This window comes from Schistocerca gregaria, chromosome 1, assembly GCF_023897955.1.
Source record: "Schistocerca gregaria isolate iqSchGreg1 chromosome 1, iqSchGreg1.2, whole genome shotgun sequence".
NCBI classification, from domain to species: domain Eukaryota; kingdom Metazoa; phylum Arthropoda; class Insecta; order Orthoptera; family Acrididae; genus Schistocerca; species Schistocerca gregaria.
The window spans coordinates 460491181-460504440 of NC_064920.1; the positions used below are offsets into that span (position 1 = coordinate 460491181).

The 13260-nt window shown below is 48.1% G+C and overlaps 1 non-coding gene across 1 annotated transcript; it reads left to right on the forward strand.

The window, feature by feature from the left end:
- The first annotated feature begins 555 nt into the window (after nucleotides 1-555).
- Trnat-ugu (transfer RNA threonine (anticodon UGU)) lies at nucleotides 556-629 on the forward strand. Its single transcript has one exon. It is a non-coding gene; the product is annotated as a tRNA-Thr (tRNA).
- Nucleotides 630-13260: the final 12631 nt, after the last annotated feature.

Here is a 13260-nt window from a genome sequence, read left to right on the forward strand (position 1 = left end):
AGGGTCCTTAATAGGGTGTGTGACCATCACAGAGTGCAGCACAGAGTGCAGTACATGCTCTGTAATTTGCTCCCACGCTAATCACAAGGTTGGCGAGGAGTCCTTGTGGTGGGGAGTTCCATTTCTCGACCAGGATGACTAACAACTACTGTATGATCTTTGCTCCATGCGGACGTGCTGCAGTACGCCTCGCAAACGCAACTCACACGTGTTCAATGGGATTTAAGCAGGGGAAACGGCAAGCCAGTCCATTCGCCGACTATCCTCTCACTCCAAGAGCTCATCTGCGGTGGTGTTCGGTGCGGCCGCGCATTGTCATCCATAAAAATGAAGCCAGCGCCGAATGCACCACTAAAGAGACATTCTTTGGGGAGAAGTACTGTGCCACAATAACGTTTACCAGTATATACGAAGACAGTAACTTGTTCTCGCAAGAACAGTTACTGTTGATGACCGTGCAGCTTTACCCTGGAATAAATGATGACTGATTGATAACTTCAGCTGCCGATAGGCGTTGTTGGGGATAAGTCCCTGCAGTCACGCTATTCATCTGTGTCCTCGATGGCTCAGATGGATAGAGCGTCTGCCATGTAAGCAGGAGGTCCCGGGTTCGGGTCCCGGTCGGGGTACACATTTTCAGCTGTCCACATCGAGGTATATCAACAACACCTGTCGGCAGCTTAGGATGTCAGTTAGTCATACCATGACCAAACGAATCGTTTATATCTAAACTAAAATTAAGTCTACAACTGACGAAAACAGCAGGACCATCCAGCAGAGCTTGTGCAGCGACGGACTTAACTGGAATTCGAGTCTTCTTGTCTCCAGCTGTTGTAGCGAATTCGATGTTCTCGATGTTCAAGATGCCGTACAGAAGATATCGGCGCCGTTATAAACAAACAGTCTACAAGACTATCGAGAACATCGAATTCGCTACAACAGCTGGAGACAAGAAGAATCGAATTCCAGTTAAGTCCGTCGCTGCACAAGCTCTGCTGGATGGTCCTGCTGTTTTCGTCAGTTGTAGACTTAATTTTAGTTTAGATATAAACGATTCGTTTGGTCATGGTAACGGTTGGTTTACTGTTGCCATTGTTCGTGGTGGTACAGGAGTACCAAGTGTTGGTGGATTTGAAAGTTTTGTTGACAGAGACGTTATTGCATTTCGCACTTACCATATTTCTGAATTGGCTAATAAGGATTTTGGTAAATCAGCGTATGTTTCTCCATCTTCTTTGTCATTATATACTCGTAACAGGAGGAAAATATCTGCAAACGAATCTGTATTTATTTGGGTTAAAGGCAAAGGTGTATGTGAATATGTAAAGTTTGTTGGTGATTGTACCGTATATTTTCATAAATAAATTGTTTTCTTGCAAACCGATCTGTAGCGTAGCTGAGAACCTGACAAGGGTACATCTAGAATCGGGGGCCTCAAGGAGGCAATAGCATGTCACGTTTACCAGTGATTGTATCGTGTTCAAAAATTTTGAGTCCATGCAGTGCTGTGCCTACCCACACCATTACACATGGTCCACCAGAACTGTCATGTTCGATAGTGATGGACATACCACAACTTGGAATGAGGCCGGAACGCTCATTGCACACAGGATCCTTTTGACACTATAAAACAAATGTCGTTGGCGCACATCGATCAGGGCGAGCATAGTGCTGCATGCGAGATCTGCCCATGCGCTTCTCCTGTCGCAACCACATACGTGGGTCTTCTCCAAACCGTTGTGCAAATAGTTCAGTAAGATTGAGTAATAAGGCGAAAGCACTGTTTACACCTTTCCAAAAAGTCGGGTGTAACACAAAAAATACAGATAAATATCATTACTGTTTCTACAGACAAAACAGTATTCGTTGTTTACGGTGCATACCTTCAGCAATCACCCGTTCTGAGTGCAGCTTTTTATCACTGGCAGATGCTTCATCTAGTGTTACACAATGCCGACAGAAATTTTTTTTGCTGTACGCTGATGACCACTGAGACTGAAACAGCAGCAATACTAGACGGCCTCCTTAGCGAAATGGTTAGTGTTGCTGATTCGCGTGCCGAGAAGCCCAGTCGAGTATTGGTAAGTATGCAGATGTTTACAGAGGTAGGGAGGTCTGTTATGAGCTCCACTCCGTCCTTTAAGGCCATATGAGGAGCTGCTTGAATAAGGAAGCAGCCGCACCATCAGAATTCATCTATTGGCAATAACAGCTGGAGGAATGGGCGACATACTGATCACTTGTCCCACGATCATGGATCGCTTTCCTTAATGCCTTGTGTGCAGCAGTCGGCAAGTCGGAACAGACTAATCCGTAAGTGTATACCACGAAGGATAGCAAATAACGAAATTTTAGTTATTGTGCATTTATAGTATATTAGGAGAATATGTAATTTATTTGTATGTGATATGTTACTATACAGATACGAAATTTAGTACAGCGAGCTGCCACCATTGGTGAAACAACAGCTATTACCTGGCTTGGCGTCGTAGAGAAGAAAACTCGAATAGCGGTCACCGTTCCGATAGTCCGTGGTCGTCTAGGTGTCGTCGCACTGTCGGTCTGGATACTTGTCTTGTTGAAGATTAACTAATTTCTTGGTTCACTGGATGTGACGTAGCTGCATGAACGTCCCTGCACTGCCGAGCGCACAACATATGTGTCCCCTCTGGCGCTACTCACGTGAGGCCTTTGAGATCCTGCATGGCTATAGCCACGATCCTCTTCAGACATTCGACACAATGTTTGCATCATAGTCGTGAGATAACGACCAACGTGAAGAGCAGTATCCTGGAACGATAAACCACAGTCCCGATAGACCACTATTGTGGTGAGGTCTCCAAGTTCGACGCATGCTGGTAGTCGTTTCTCCTTCTTATACGAAGTGTACCGTGATTTTCTCACAGACAGTTTACATTCCCGAATGAGAAACCTACTGTTTATTCTTTATAACTACACTCCTGGAAATTGAAATAAGAACACTGTGAATTCATTGTACCAGGAAGGGGAAACTTTATTGACACATTCCTGGGGTCAGATACATCACATGATCACACTGACAGAACCACAGGCACATAGACACAGGCAACAGAGCATGCACAATGTCGGCACTAGTACAGTGTATATCCATCCACCTTTCGCAGCAATGCAGGCTGCTATTCTCCCATGGAGACGATCGTAGAGATGCTGGATGTAGTCCTGTGGAACGGCTTGCCATGCCAGTTCCACCTGGTGCCTCAGTTGGACCAGCGTTAGTGCTGGACGTGCAGACCGCGTGAGACGACGCTTCATCCAGTCGCAAACATGCTCAATGCGGGACAGATCCGGAGATCTTGCTGGCCAGAGTAGTTGACTTACACCTTCTAGAGCACGTTGGGTGGCACGGTATACATGCGGACGTGCATTGTCCTGTTGGAACAGCAAGTTCCCTTGCCGGTCTAGGAATGGTAGAACGATGGGTTCGATGACGGTTTGGATGTACCGTGCACTATTCAATGTCCCCTCGACGATCACCAGAGGTGTACGGCCAGTGTAGGAGATCGCTCCCCACACCATGATGCCGGGTGTTGGCCCTGTGTGCCTCGGTCGTATGCAGTCCTGATTGTGGCGCTCACCTGCACGGCGCCAAACACGCATACGACCATCATTGGCACCAAGGCAGAAGCGACTCTCATCGCTGAAGACGACACGTCTCCATTCGTCCCTCCATTCACACCTGTCGCGACACCACTGGAGGCGGGCTGCACGATGTTGGGGCGAGAGCGGAAGACGGCCTAACGGTGTGCGCGACCGTAGCCCAGCTTCATGGAGACGGTTGCGAATGGTCCTCGCCGATACCCCAGGAGCAACAGTTTCCCTAATTTGCTGGGAAGTGGCGGTGCGGTCCCCTACGGCACTGTGTAGGATCCTACGGTCTTGGCGTGTATCCGTGCGTCGCTGCGGTCCGGTCCCAGGTCGACGGGCACGTGGACCTTCCGCCGACCACTGGCGACAACATCGATGTACTGTGGAGACCTCACGCCCCACGTGTTGAGCAATTCGGCGGTACGTCCACCCTGCCTCCCGCATGCCCACTATACGCCCTTGCTCAAAGTCCGTCAACTGCACATACGGTTCACGTCCACGCTGTCGCGGCATGCTACCAGTGTTAAAGACTGCGATGGAGCTCCGTATGCCACGGCAAACTGGCTGACACTGACGGCGGCGGTGCACAAATGCTGCGCAGCTAGCGCCATTCGACGGCCAACACCGCGGTTCCTGGTGTGTCCGCTGTGCCGTGCGTGTGATCATTGCTTGTACAGCCCTGTCGCAGTGTCCGGAGCAAGTATGGTGGGTCTGACACACCGGTGTCAATGTGTTCTTTTTTCCATTTCCAGGAGTGTAGAATATAACTGATGTTAATCATACGTGCTTTTGTGCGGTTGCACTTGCATACCTAAGACTGTAGTATCGGACATGTCACTTCGACGTTTGTTGCACGCCACCTTCATACTGTATCACCTTTAACAGCTTGTCAACTATCTGATACACAATTTTTTTTTAGTTGTTTGGGGCTGTTCACAAACCTAGGAGTTGCATACGGGACGATAATGTCTTTAAGAAGCTTGTTAGGAAATTCGGGAAGATCTGAAAACAAGGAATGCTTTGTGCAAAGACTGCCAAATGACTCAGCTAAACTAAAAGTATTGTAATTATCGCAAGTAGAAGAAAATATCGGAAAGTGATTTGCTGTACTGTCTCTCTCTGTGGTTAGTCATACCCGTGACGTATATGGAAGTATGTACTATCTGATCAAAAGTATCCGGACACCTACTAGTGGGTATCAGTATGGAGAGTATCCAAGATTCGCCTCTGTGGCAACCTTAAGTCTTCCGGGGACACTCAGTGAGGTGTCTGAAAGTTTACGGAGGAATGGCGACCCATTGTTTCTCAAGAGATGATACTAGAGAAAGTAATGACGATGGGCGCTCGGATCGCGAGCGAAGTTGACGTTACAACTCATCCCGAAGGTATTCCAATCGGTTCAAGTACGGTATCTGGGCAGGACAGTCTATTTCAGTGATGTTATTGTCCACAAACCATTGTCTCACAGATGCTGTTTCATGACGGGGTGCACTGTCGTGCTGTTACCAAAACTGTCTCCTTACTGTTTATTTTCATATCTTCTATATTTATCATTTTCTTACAAGCAACAATTGGATGCAATCTAACCACGAAAACAATACCCTAACCACGAAAACCACCCCCATAGCTTAATACAACCTCCTCCATAATTCGCTCTTGGCACTACTTGCCGGCCGCGGTGGCCGTGCGGTTCTGGCGCTGCAGTCCGGAACCGCGGGGCTGCTACGGTCGCAGGTTCGAATCCTCCCTCGGGCATGGGTGTGTGTGATGTCCTTGGGTTAGTTAGGTTTAAGTAGTTCTAAGTTCTAGGGGGCTTATGACCTAAGATGTTGAGATTTGAACCATTTGAAGCACTACGCGTGATGGTAAGTGAAGTTCTCTAGGCATTCGTCAAACCAAATTCCTTTCTTCGGATTGACTCCAGATCACTCGTTTGCAGTCATCCAATGACCAGTGTCGTCACTCTTTACACGACCTCAAGGTCATTTAGCGCTGTCTACAGGAATGGGCGGCTAATGGGGAGCTGCTCGACCAATTTACCCCCTTCGTTTTACCTCCCTACGCACAGTCAATGTACTAACCGTGTTGGGGTGCTTTCTCGAAACTCACGACTGATTTTTTCAATTTATTTAATGCAATTTTTTGTAAACACCCTTCCCAAAGCTCGAAAGTATCTGTCCGACAGTACAGTACGTGAGGTTTGCCTAGTCCTGTTTTGGCTGTGGTTGCTCCTTCTCGTTTCCACTTCACACTCACATCACCAACAGCCTGCTTGGACTGCCTTAGAAGGACTGAAATGTCCACCATGGATTTGTTTCCCAGATGACGTCCAATGGCTATGTTTGTAGTAACTGAGTTCTTCTGCCCAACCAGACCTGCTGTTAGCGCGACTGTACTGAAAACACAATACTCTCTGCCTCCCTTTGATACTGGCAGGTCCACCATTCTCGACATTTAGTGACCAGTTCCACTTTACACGGCTATATCAGAAAACTTTTGATCAGGTAGTGTGCGTCTATGTGATCTGACATGGGGTGATCGCATAAATCAACCCAATGGCGGAGGCAGATGCCACAGTCCAACTAACGGAACGAATTTTAGGGATGAGTAATTCACTGAGGAAGGCGGTCATTTACAAGGTCTTAATTCGACTAATTATTCAGAGTTCCTCATCGCTATAGGTCACTAATCATGTTGAGTTAATGGGAAAGGTAGACATAGTTATAAGCAAAGATTTGCGTTGTGTGATACACTACTGGCCATTAAAACTCCTATACCAAGAAGAAATGCAGATGATAAACGGGTATTCATTGGACAAATATATTATACTAGAACTGACATGTGATTACATTTTCACGCAATTTGGGTGTATACATCCTGAAAAATCAGTACCCAGAACGACCACCAGTGGCCGTAATAACGGCCTTGATACGCCTGGGCATTGATTCAAACAGATCTTGTATGGCGTGTACAGGTACAGCTGCCCATGCAGCTTCAACACGATACCACCGTTCATGACTGGCGTATTGTGACGAGCCAGTTGCTCGGCCACCATTGACCAGACGTTTTCAATTGGAGAGAGATCTGGAGAATGTACTGTCCAGGGCAGCAGTCGAACATTTTCTGTATCCAGAAAGGCCCGGGCAGGAACTGCAACATGCGCTCGTGCATTATCATGCTGAAATGTAGGATTTCACAGGGATCGAATGAGGGGTAGAGCTACGGGTCGTAAAACATCTGAAATGTAACGTCCACTGTTCAACGTGCGGTCAATGCGAACAAGAGGTTTCCGAGACGTGTAACCAATGGCACCCGATACCATCACGCAGGGTGATACGCCAGTATGGCGATGACGAATACACGCTTCCAATGTGCGTTCACCGCGATGTCGCCAAACACCGATGCGACCATCATGATGCTGTAAACAGAACCTGCATTCATCCGAAAGAAAGACGATTGGCCATTCGTGCACCCAGGTCCGTCGTTCAGTACATCATCGCAAGTGTTCCTGTCTGTGATGCAGCGGCAAGGGTAACCGCAGCCATGGTCTCCGAGCTGATAGTCCATGCTGCTGCAAACGTCGTCAAACTGTTCGTGCAGATGGTTGTTGTCTTGCAAACGTCCCCTTCTGTTGACTCAGGGATCGAGACGTGGCTGCACGATCCGTTACAGCCATGCGGATAAGATGCCTGTCATCTCGACTGCTAGTGATACGAGGCAGGTGGGATCCAGGACGGTGTTCCGTATTACCCTTCTGAACCCATCGATTCCATATTCTGCTAACAGTCATTGGATCTCGACCAACGCGAGCAGCAGTGTCGCGATACGATAAATCGCAATCGCGATAGGCTACAATCCGACCTTCATCAATGTCAGAAACGTGATAGTACGCATTTCTCCTCCTTACACGAGGCATCACAACAACGTTTCACCAGGCAGCGCCGGTCAACTGCTGTTTGAGCCCGCTGTAGGTGTCGCCACCGGCACCAACCTTGTGTGAATGCTCTGAAAAGCTAATCATTTGCATTTCACAGCATCTTCTTCCTGTCGGTTGAATTTCGCGTCTGTAGCACGTCATTTTCGTGGTGTAGCAATTTCAATGGCCAATAGTGTAAATTCGCGCAAAAGTCACCACGAAAGGCAGCCTTAAACTGTCTTGCAATTACTCACCAATCTCAAATCAGAAAGAATGAGGAATGATGTGATTCAACGAGGAGAGTCTTAATAACAAAATTCGGTAAGATTACTTTCTCATTCGAGTAAGACGCGTATTCCTTCCTACAATTTACGCTGATTAGATAGAACATTATGACCACCAATCAACTGCAGTATAACTGCTATTATAAACCCGTTCAGATGATAGCAGCGTCACATGGCGAGGAATGACTCCCCATCAGATATACGCACAGTGCATGCAGTATGAGTGAGCGCGCTATCCGTTTATAGAATGGGCAACCGTGGGCAACCTATCTGAGTTCACCGAGGGCGGATTGTGATGACCCGGAGACGGCACGAGCATTTCGAAAACTGCAAGACTTGTCGGGAGTGCGCTCCGGGTACATATGACGGTCGTTGAAGGCTGGGCAGACGGGTAAAACAGGACAGGCGTCGAACTGTGGCGGAACTAACAGCAGACTTTAACGGCGTCGCATGATCTGATGAATTTCAATACCTTCCTCATCATGCTGATGGGACGGGGAAAATTCGTGGTCTCGAGAGGAACAGCTCCTTGACGCAAGTCCTGAGGGATGGAGACAAGCCGGCGGCTGCTCCATTATGCTCTGGTGAACATTCACGTGGCCATCTACGGGTGCAGTGGAGCTCGTTCATTGCAGCATGGTGGACAACAAGAATCGTGGACTGGCTGCAGACCACGTACAGCCCTTCATGACCATCATCTTTCCTGGCGGCAGTGGCATTTTTCAACAAGATAAAGAACCATGTCACAAGGCCACGAGTGTGATGAACTTACTCGAGGAACACGGTGGTGAGTTCCAATTGATTTGCTGGCCGCTAATTCGTCAATCTGAGACCCTGGAACACATCTGGGGTGTGACTGAACGTGGCGTCAGAGCTCATCGCCGCCTCCCCAGAATTTACAGCAATTCGGTGACGTGCGCGCAGGTGTGGTGCCCAATCCACCAGCTCCCTACCAAGGCCTCATTGCTTCCATGTCACGACGCAACGCTGGTGTTATCCATGCCAAATGTAGATATACCTGACATTAGGTGGTTGGTCATAATGGTCTGGTTGATTAGTGTTTATCTCACGTAATGTTCTTGAGGAAAGAGAAAATAAATTTTGGTGTATTCACACACTCAGTGCTAATATATATTGCATATTATTTGCAAATGCAAGGGGAGACAACCCTTGTAACTATGTAACATACACTCACACCTTTTTCAAATTACAGTAGTCTTCTACACATCCCACAGAGATTGGTTCTGGGATATCCTCAGAGTGGTTGGTCGGTCACGTCGTCCATAAATAGCTCTTTTCAATTTATGCCAGGCATGTTCGATACGGTTCATGTCTGGAGAACATGCTGACCACTCAAGTCGAGCGATGTCGTTATCCTGAACGCGCCGAAGGCGAGCGGCAAGAATCCGTGTAAACATCTTACAATTTAACATGGTTAACGGCCGATAATGCCCTACTCCCGACCTCCCGATGGCTTGGGGACAGGGATAAGTAAGCCTTCTATGAATTCATGTAGGTGGGGAAGGTCAGGGTTCATCAGTTCTTCATACATCGCAGTCCAGCGTGAGTCCATGATGTCGTGGAATGTGCGGTAAAACTCCAGCGGGAACCCTTATGGACCTGGGGCTTTATTCGCCGCATCCTTATGAAGAGCACCTGCGACGTCATCAGCTGTAATTGTCGCTGTGAGAATCTTCGCAGCAGCTTCATCTAGGGTACCCGTCAAGGAATGATCAGCCGTTACCGCCATGTTCTGGTCCTCTGCTGCATAGAACTGGTTGTGGTAATCCACAAAGGCTTTTACAATGGCATTCTGGGATGTTAATCGACGAACATCTGGCATGTAGAGGGCGTCGACCAGCCCTCTCCAACACCGCTGCTTCTCTCAGATAATATGATGCATGGACGGGGGCTCTGCTAGTACACAATCGTGACATCTTGCGCATACTATTGTGCCTTCAAGGCGGTGACGCATAAAAGAATTTATCTTCGCCTTAATGCGTTGAATTCCAACCTGTAGTTGAACAGAGGGGACATGGTTTGAGAGTTCCCGGAGAATTGTGAAGTAGTATTCCATGGTATGTCGTTGCCACAGCATTTTGTGGCGACCGTAATTCATCATCGAACGACGTAAAGCAGGCTTGGTGCAGTCGAGCAACCACCGGAGTGTTGAAGGATACGCTGGAAGGCGTCTCGCACAGTTGTTCCACGTCGTTTCTACGACATGCCTAAATTCCGGATCCTTGAGGTGAGCAACATTCAGCTTCCACAGGCCTCGACAGCGCCACACCTTCTGCCTCTGGAGCGAAACAGTGCAAATGTAGGCGATATGGTCGAAAAAGGCGGTAGGCCATATCTCAGCGTCAAGCGTGGCAGTTACCATTCCTTAGGAAACGTAGACATGGTCAAGACGACTTGCTGTATGACTAGTAACGTACGTATTTCCAGGCCGATCATCATTCACGAGGTCCCGAGTATCGGTGAGGTTCAGATCATGCACGAGCAGCTTGAGTTCCTGGCATGTAATGAAGTTGGGATGTTGGTCCTTCTAGGATAACACACAATTGAAGTCGCCGCCAAGAATAATATGGTCGTAGTGGCCTACAAACAAAGGAGACACCTGTTCTAAATAGAATAGCGACCGTTCGCGTCGCTTGGCCGTGCCCGAGGGAGCATAAACACTGATGACTCGGACGCCGTGGAAAGTCACAGTAAGACCCCTAGCCGATGGTAGGTAAATCTTGTCGTCTACATCAATGCCTTCCTTTAAAAGCAGTCCCACTGCCTCTGTCAGCACACGGCGTGAGGTAAGAAACATAGCCATAGATATTAGGAAAAGTCGTCAGGCGAACTTCTTTCAAAAGGGCAATATCGAGGTCCGACGCCCTCAACATTTCAAGGAGAAATTGTAGTTTGACATGGGTACCAATGGTGTTTACATTGATCGAGCCAATCCTGTAAGCTTGTCATGGAATTGGACTACTGGGACGCTCGTGGAGGCACGAAGAGCAACAGCGAACAGGAATGTTGTCCCAGTAGGCTGCACATCACCATCCAGCAACACTGTCGATTAGCAGTCGTGGGTTGTTTCGACGGTGGGTGTTTCGTCGTCTACATCGTCAGACCACGCAAAGGTGCGTGGATGGTGTGCGTCTGGTGGAGTACCTGTGGAGCCAGAAGGCGGCGTCATGTCGGCGATGGAAGAGTGACGTTGGCTCAGCTGCTGTCCAACGTCTATAGGTACAGCGTCTGGTGCATGCAAAGATGGTTGTACCTCCGACAGGGTGCAGATGGTGCTTCCACCACGGAATCATCTGTCGGGGCAACATCTTGATAGGTGTGATTCTCATCATCTTAAGACTGTCTTGCACGTGTCAGACGGGGCGATCCGTCGTCTCCGACGTCTCTTAGACGACTGTTGCTTGCGCACGTGATCTTCAGTGTGCGAAGACGCCTGGGGATCCGGATGTTCCGGCACAAAAGCATCGGTAGGAAGCATGGAGTGACGGGTCGTCGCCTGTCCTAGAGATTGCTCACCAATGCACATGGCGGGAGGAGGGGGCAAATGCGTCGGTCCTTCCGCAACAGCCTGAGGCGTTACCGAAAACGACGATGTGGCAGAAGTAGGAGCCAGTGGTGATCGCGGTCAGGAGTCGGTATGGAGAACTTGACAAACGTCAGCGATAGCATCGTCGGAGCGGTCGAAGCCGGCAGGGCCGCAAGTGTGATTCTGCGTTGCAGGCAGCTGGAAAGGAGGTGTCCTTCTTTGGCACATCCCGAGCATGTCTTCGGCTGGTTATAATAAATAATAATTGCATGACGGGTACCAGTATATAAGCAGGGCGGCACATGATTGATTAGCTCTCTGCGGATCTGTAGTACTCCATTGAGAACCGGGTATGTAGTTAACTGAACCCACTTTTCAGCTGTATGATGAATCACCTTGCCATATGGGAGGAATGCAGATACCCCTACCTCTGAAGGCACTTCGAAAGGGAGGTCAAATACACGTATCAGCCGCAGTCCAAGTCCTGCATTTTCGACAGTTGCGTCAGAGTGATGGAACTTAAGAGCACTTCGAGTTGCACAGTGCTTTTGGTCGGGAATATTTAGGTGCAAATCTAATCTTCAGGTCGATTTTCTGTGGGCATAACCCATTCTCTGTCGAAGGAAATGTAGCGTGCTAAGACGGCAGAATAACGTAAACAACTCCGCGAGCGAGCTGCGCGGCGAGGACGTAAACAAGACGTCGGTGCCGCTAGCGTGCCGAAAGGCGACTGACCAAAGCTCGAACGCTGTCTGCTTCACAACAATGACATCTAACAATTGGTTCAATTGGCTCTGAGCACTATGGGACTCAACTGCTGTGGTCATCAGTCCCCTATAACTTAGAACTGCTTAAACCTAACTAACCTAAGGACATCACACACATCCGTGCCCGAGGCAGGATTCGAACCTGCGACCGTAGTAGTCGCACGGTTCCGCACTGCGCGCCTAGAACAGCGAGACCACCGCGGCCGGCAACATCTAACATCCCGCCTCTTTGTACAGGTACATCCTTTACAGAATAGACGCGTAATACTTGTCGCGATTTTCTTGGAAATGCCAGAGTAGTGCACCGTATTACTTGCGCATTGTGTTGTTTTAATGTCCTGCAAAGTTTGCAGTAAAAATGTGATCCCAACGTCGTGGTCTCCACTTGTGAGTGTAATAGACAATGTATGTTTTGCAAACTGCTATGTGTTGCGAAATTCGTTTAATAAAGTATGAGTGAAATACCGAAACACTAAGCAAAAAACTACAGAGGCTCTTGAGGATGATATATCATATGTTGTGGCGTCAAGAACATCAAGGGTATGAGGGAAGACAGGTATTCCAGTAGCTTATTTGGAAACATAAATAGACAATGTTGTTCTTTCCCTGTATAATGTCTGTCAACATGTGAACTGACAATATTTTGCAGCCCAGCAGCAGTCCTCTAAATTTTGGGCGCATCATGTTGACGATCTTGTCAGTTTTTGTTTCGACCTTACGAGGATATCAGTATTTGTTGTAAGCAACGACTTAGGACAGGTCACAGTTAATGACTTGTCACACTGCATCTCCTAAACATGCTATCGATTACATAACATCAAGGTAAACCTTAGTTTGTGTCACGTAGTTGTTTATTAAGGATTACATAGGGCAAAGTCAGTCGTCTTCTACACAGACCATCGTTGTACACTGATCATCATTTTCCACTCATCATTGTCTTCCACTGACCATCAGTCTCTACTGACCATTATTCCTCACCTTGTAAACTGACCATCGTTGTCCCACCTAATAGTATGTAGGGTAATGATCATCACCCTGTAATTTACCATTATTCCGCACCCTGAAAACTGACCATTATTCGCCACCCAGGAAACTGATGATCACTAACGCAATGGTATCCGT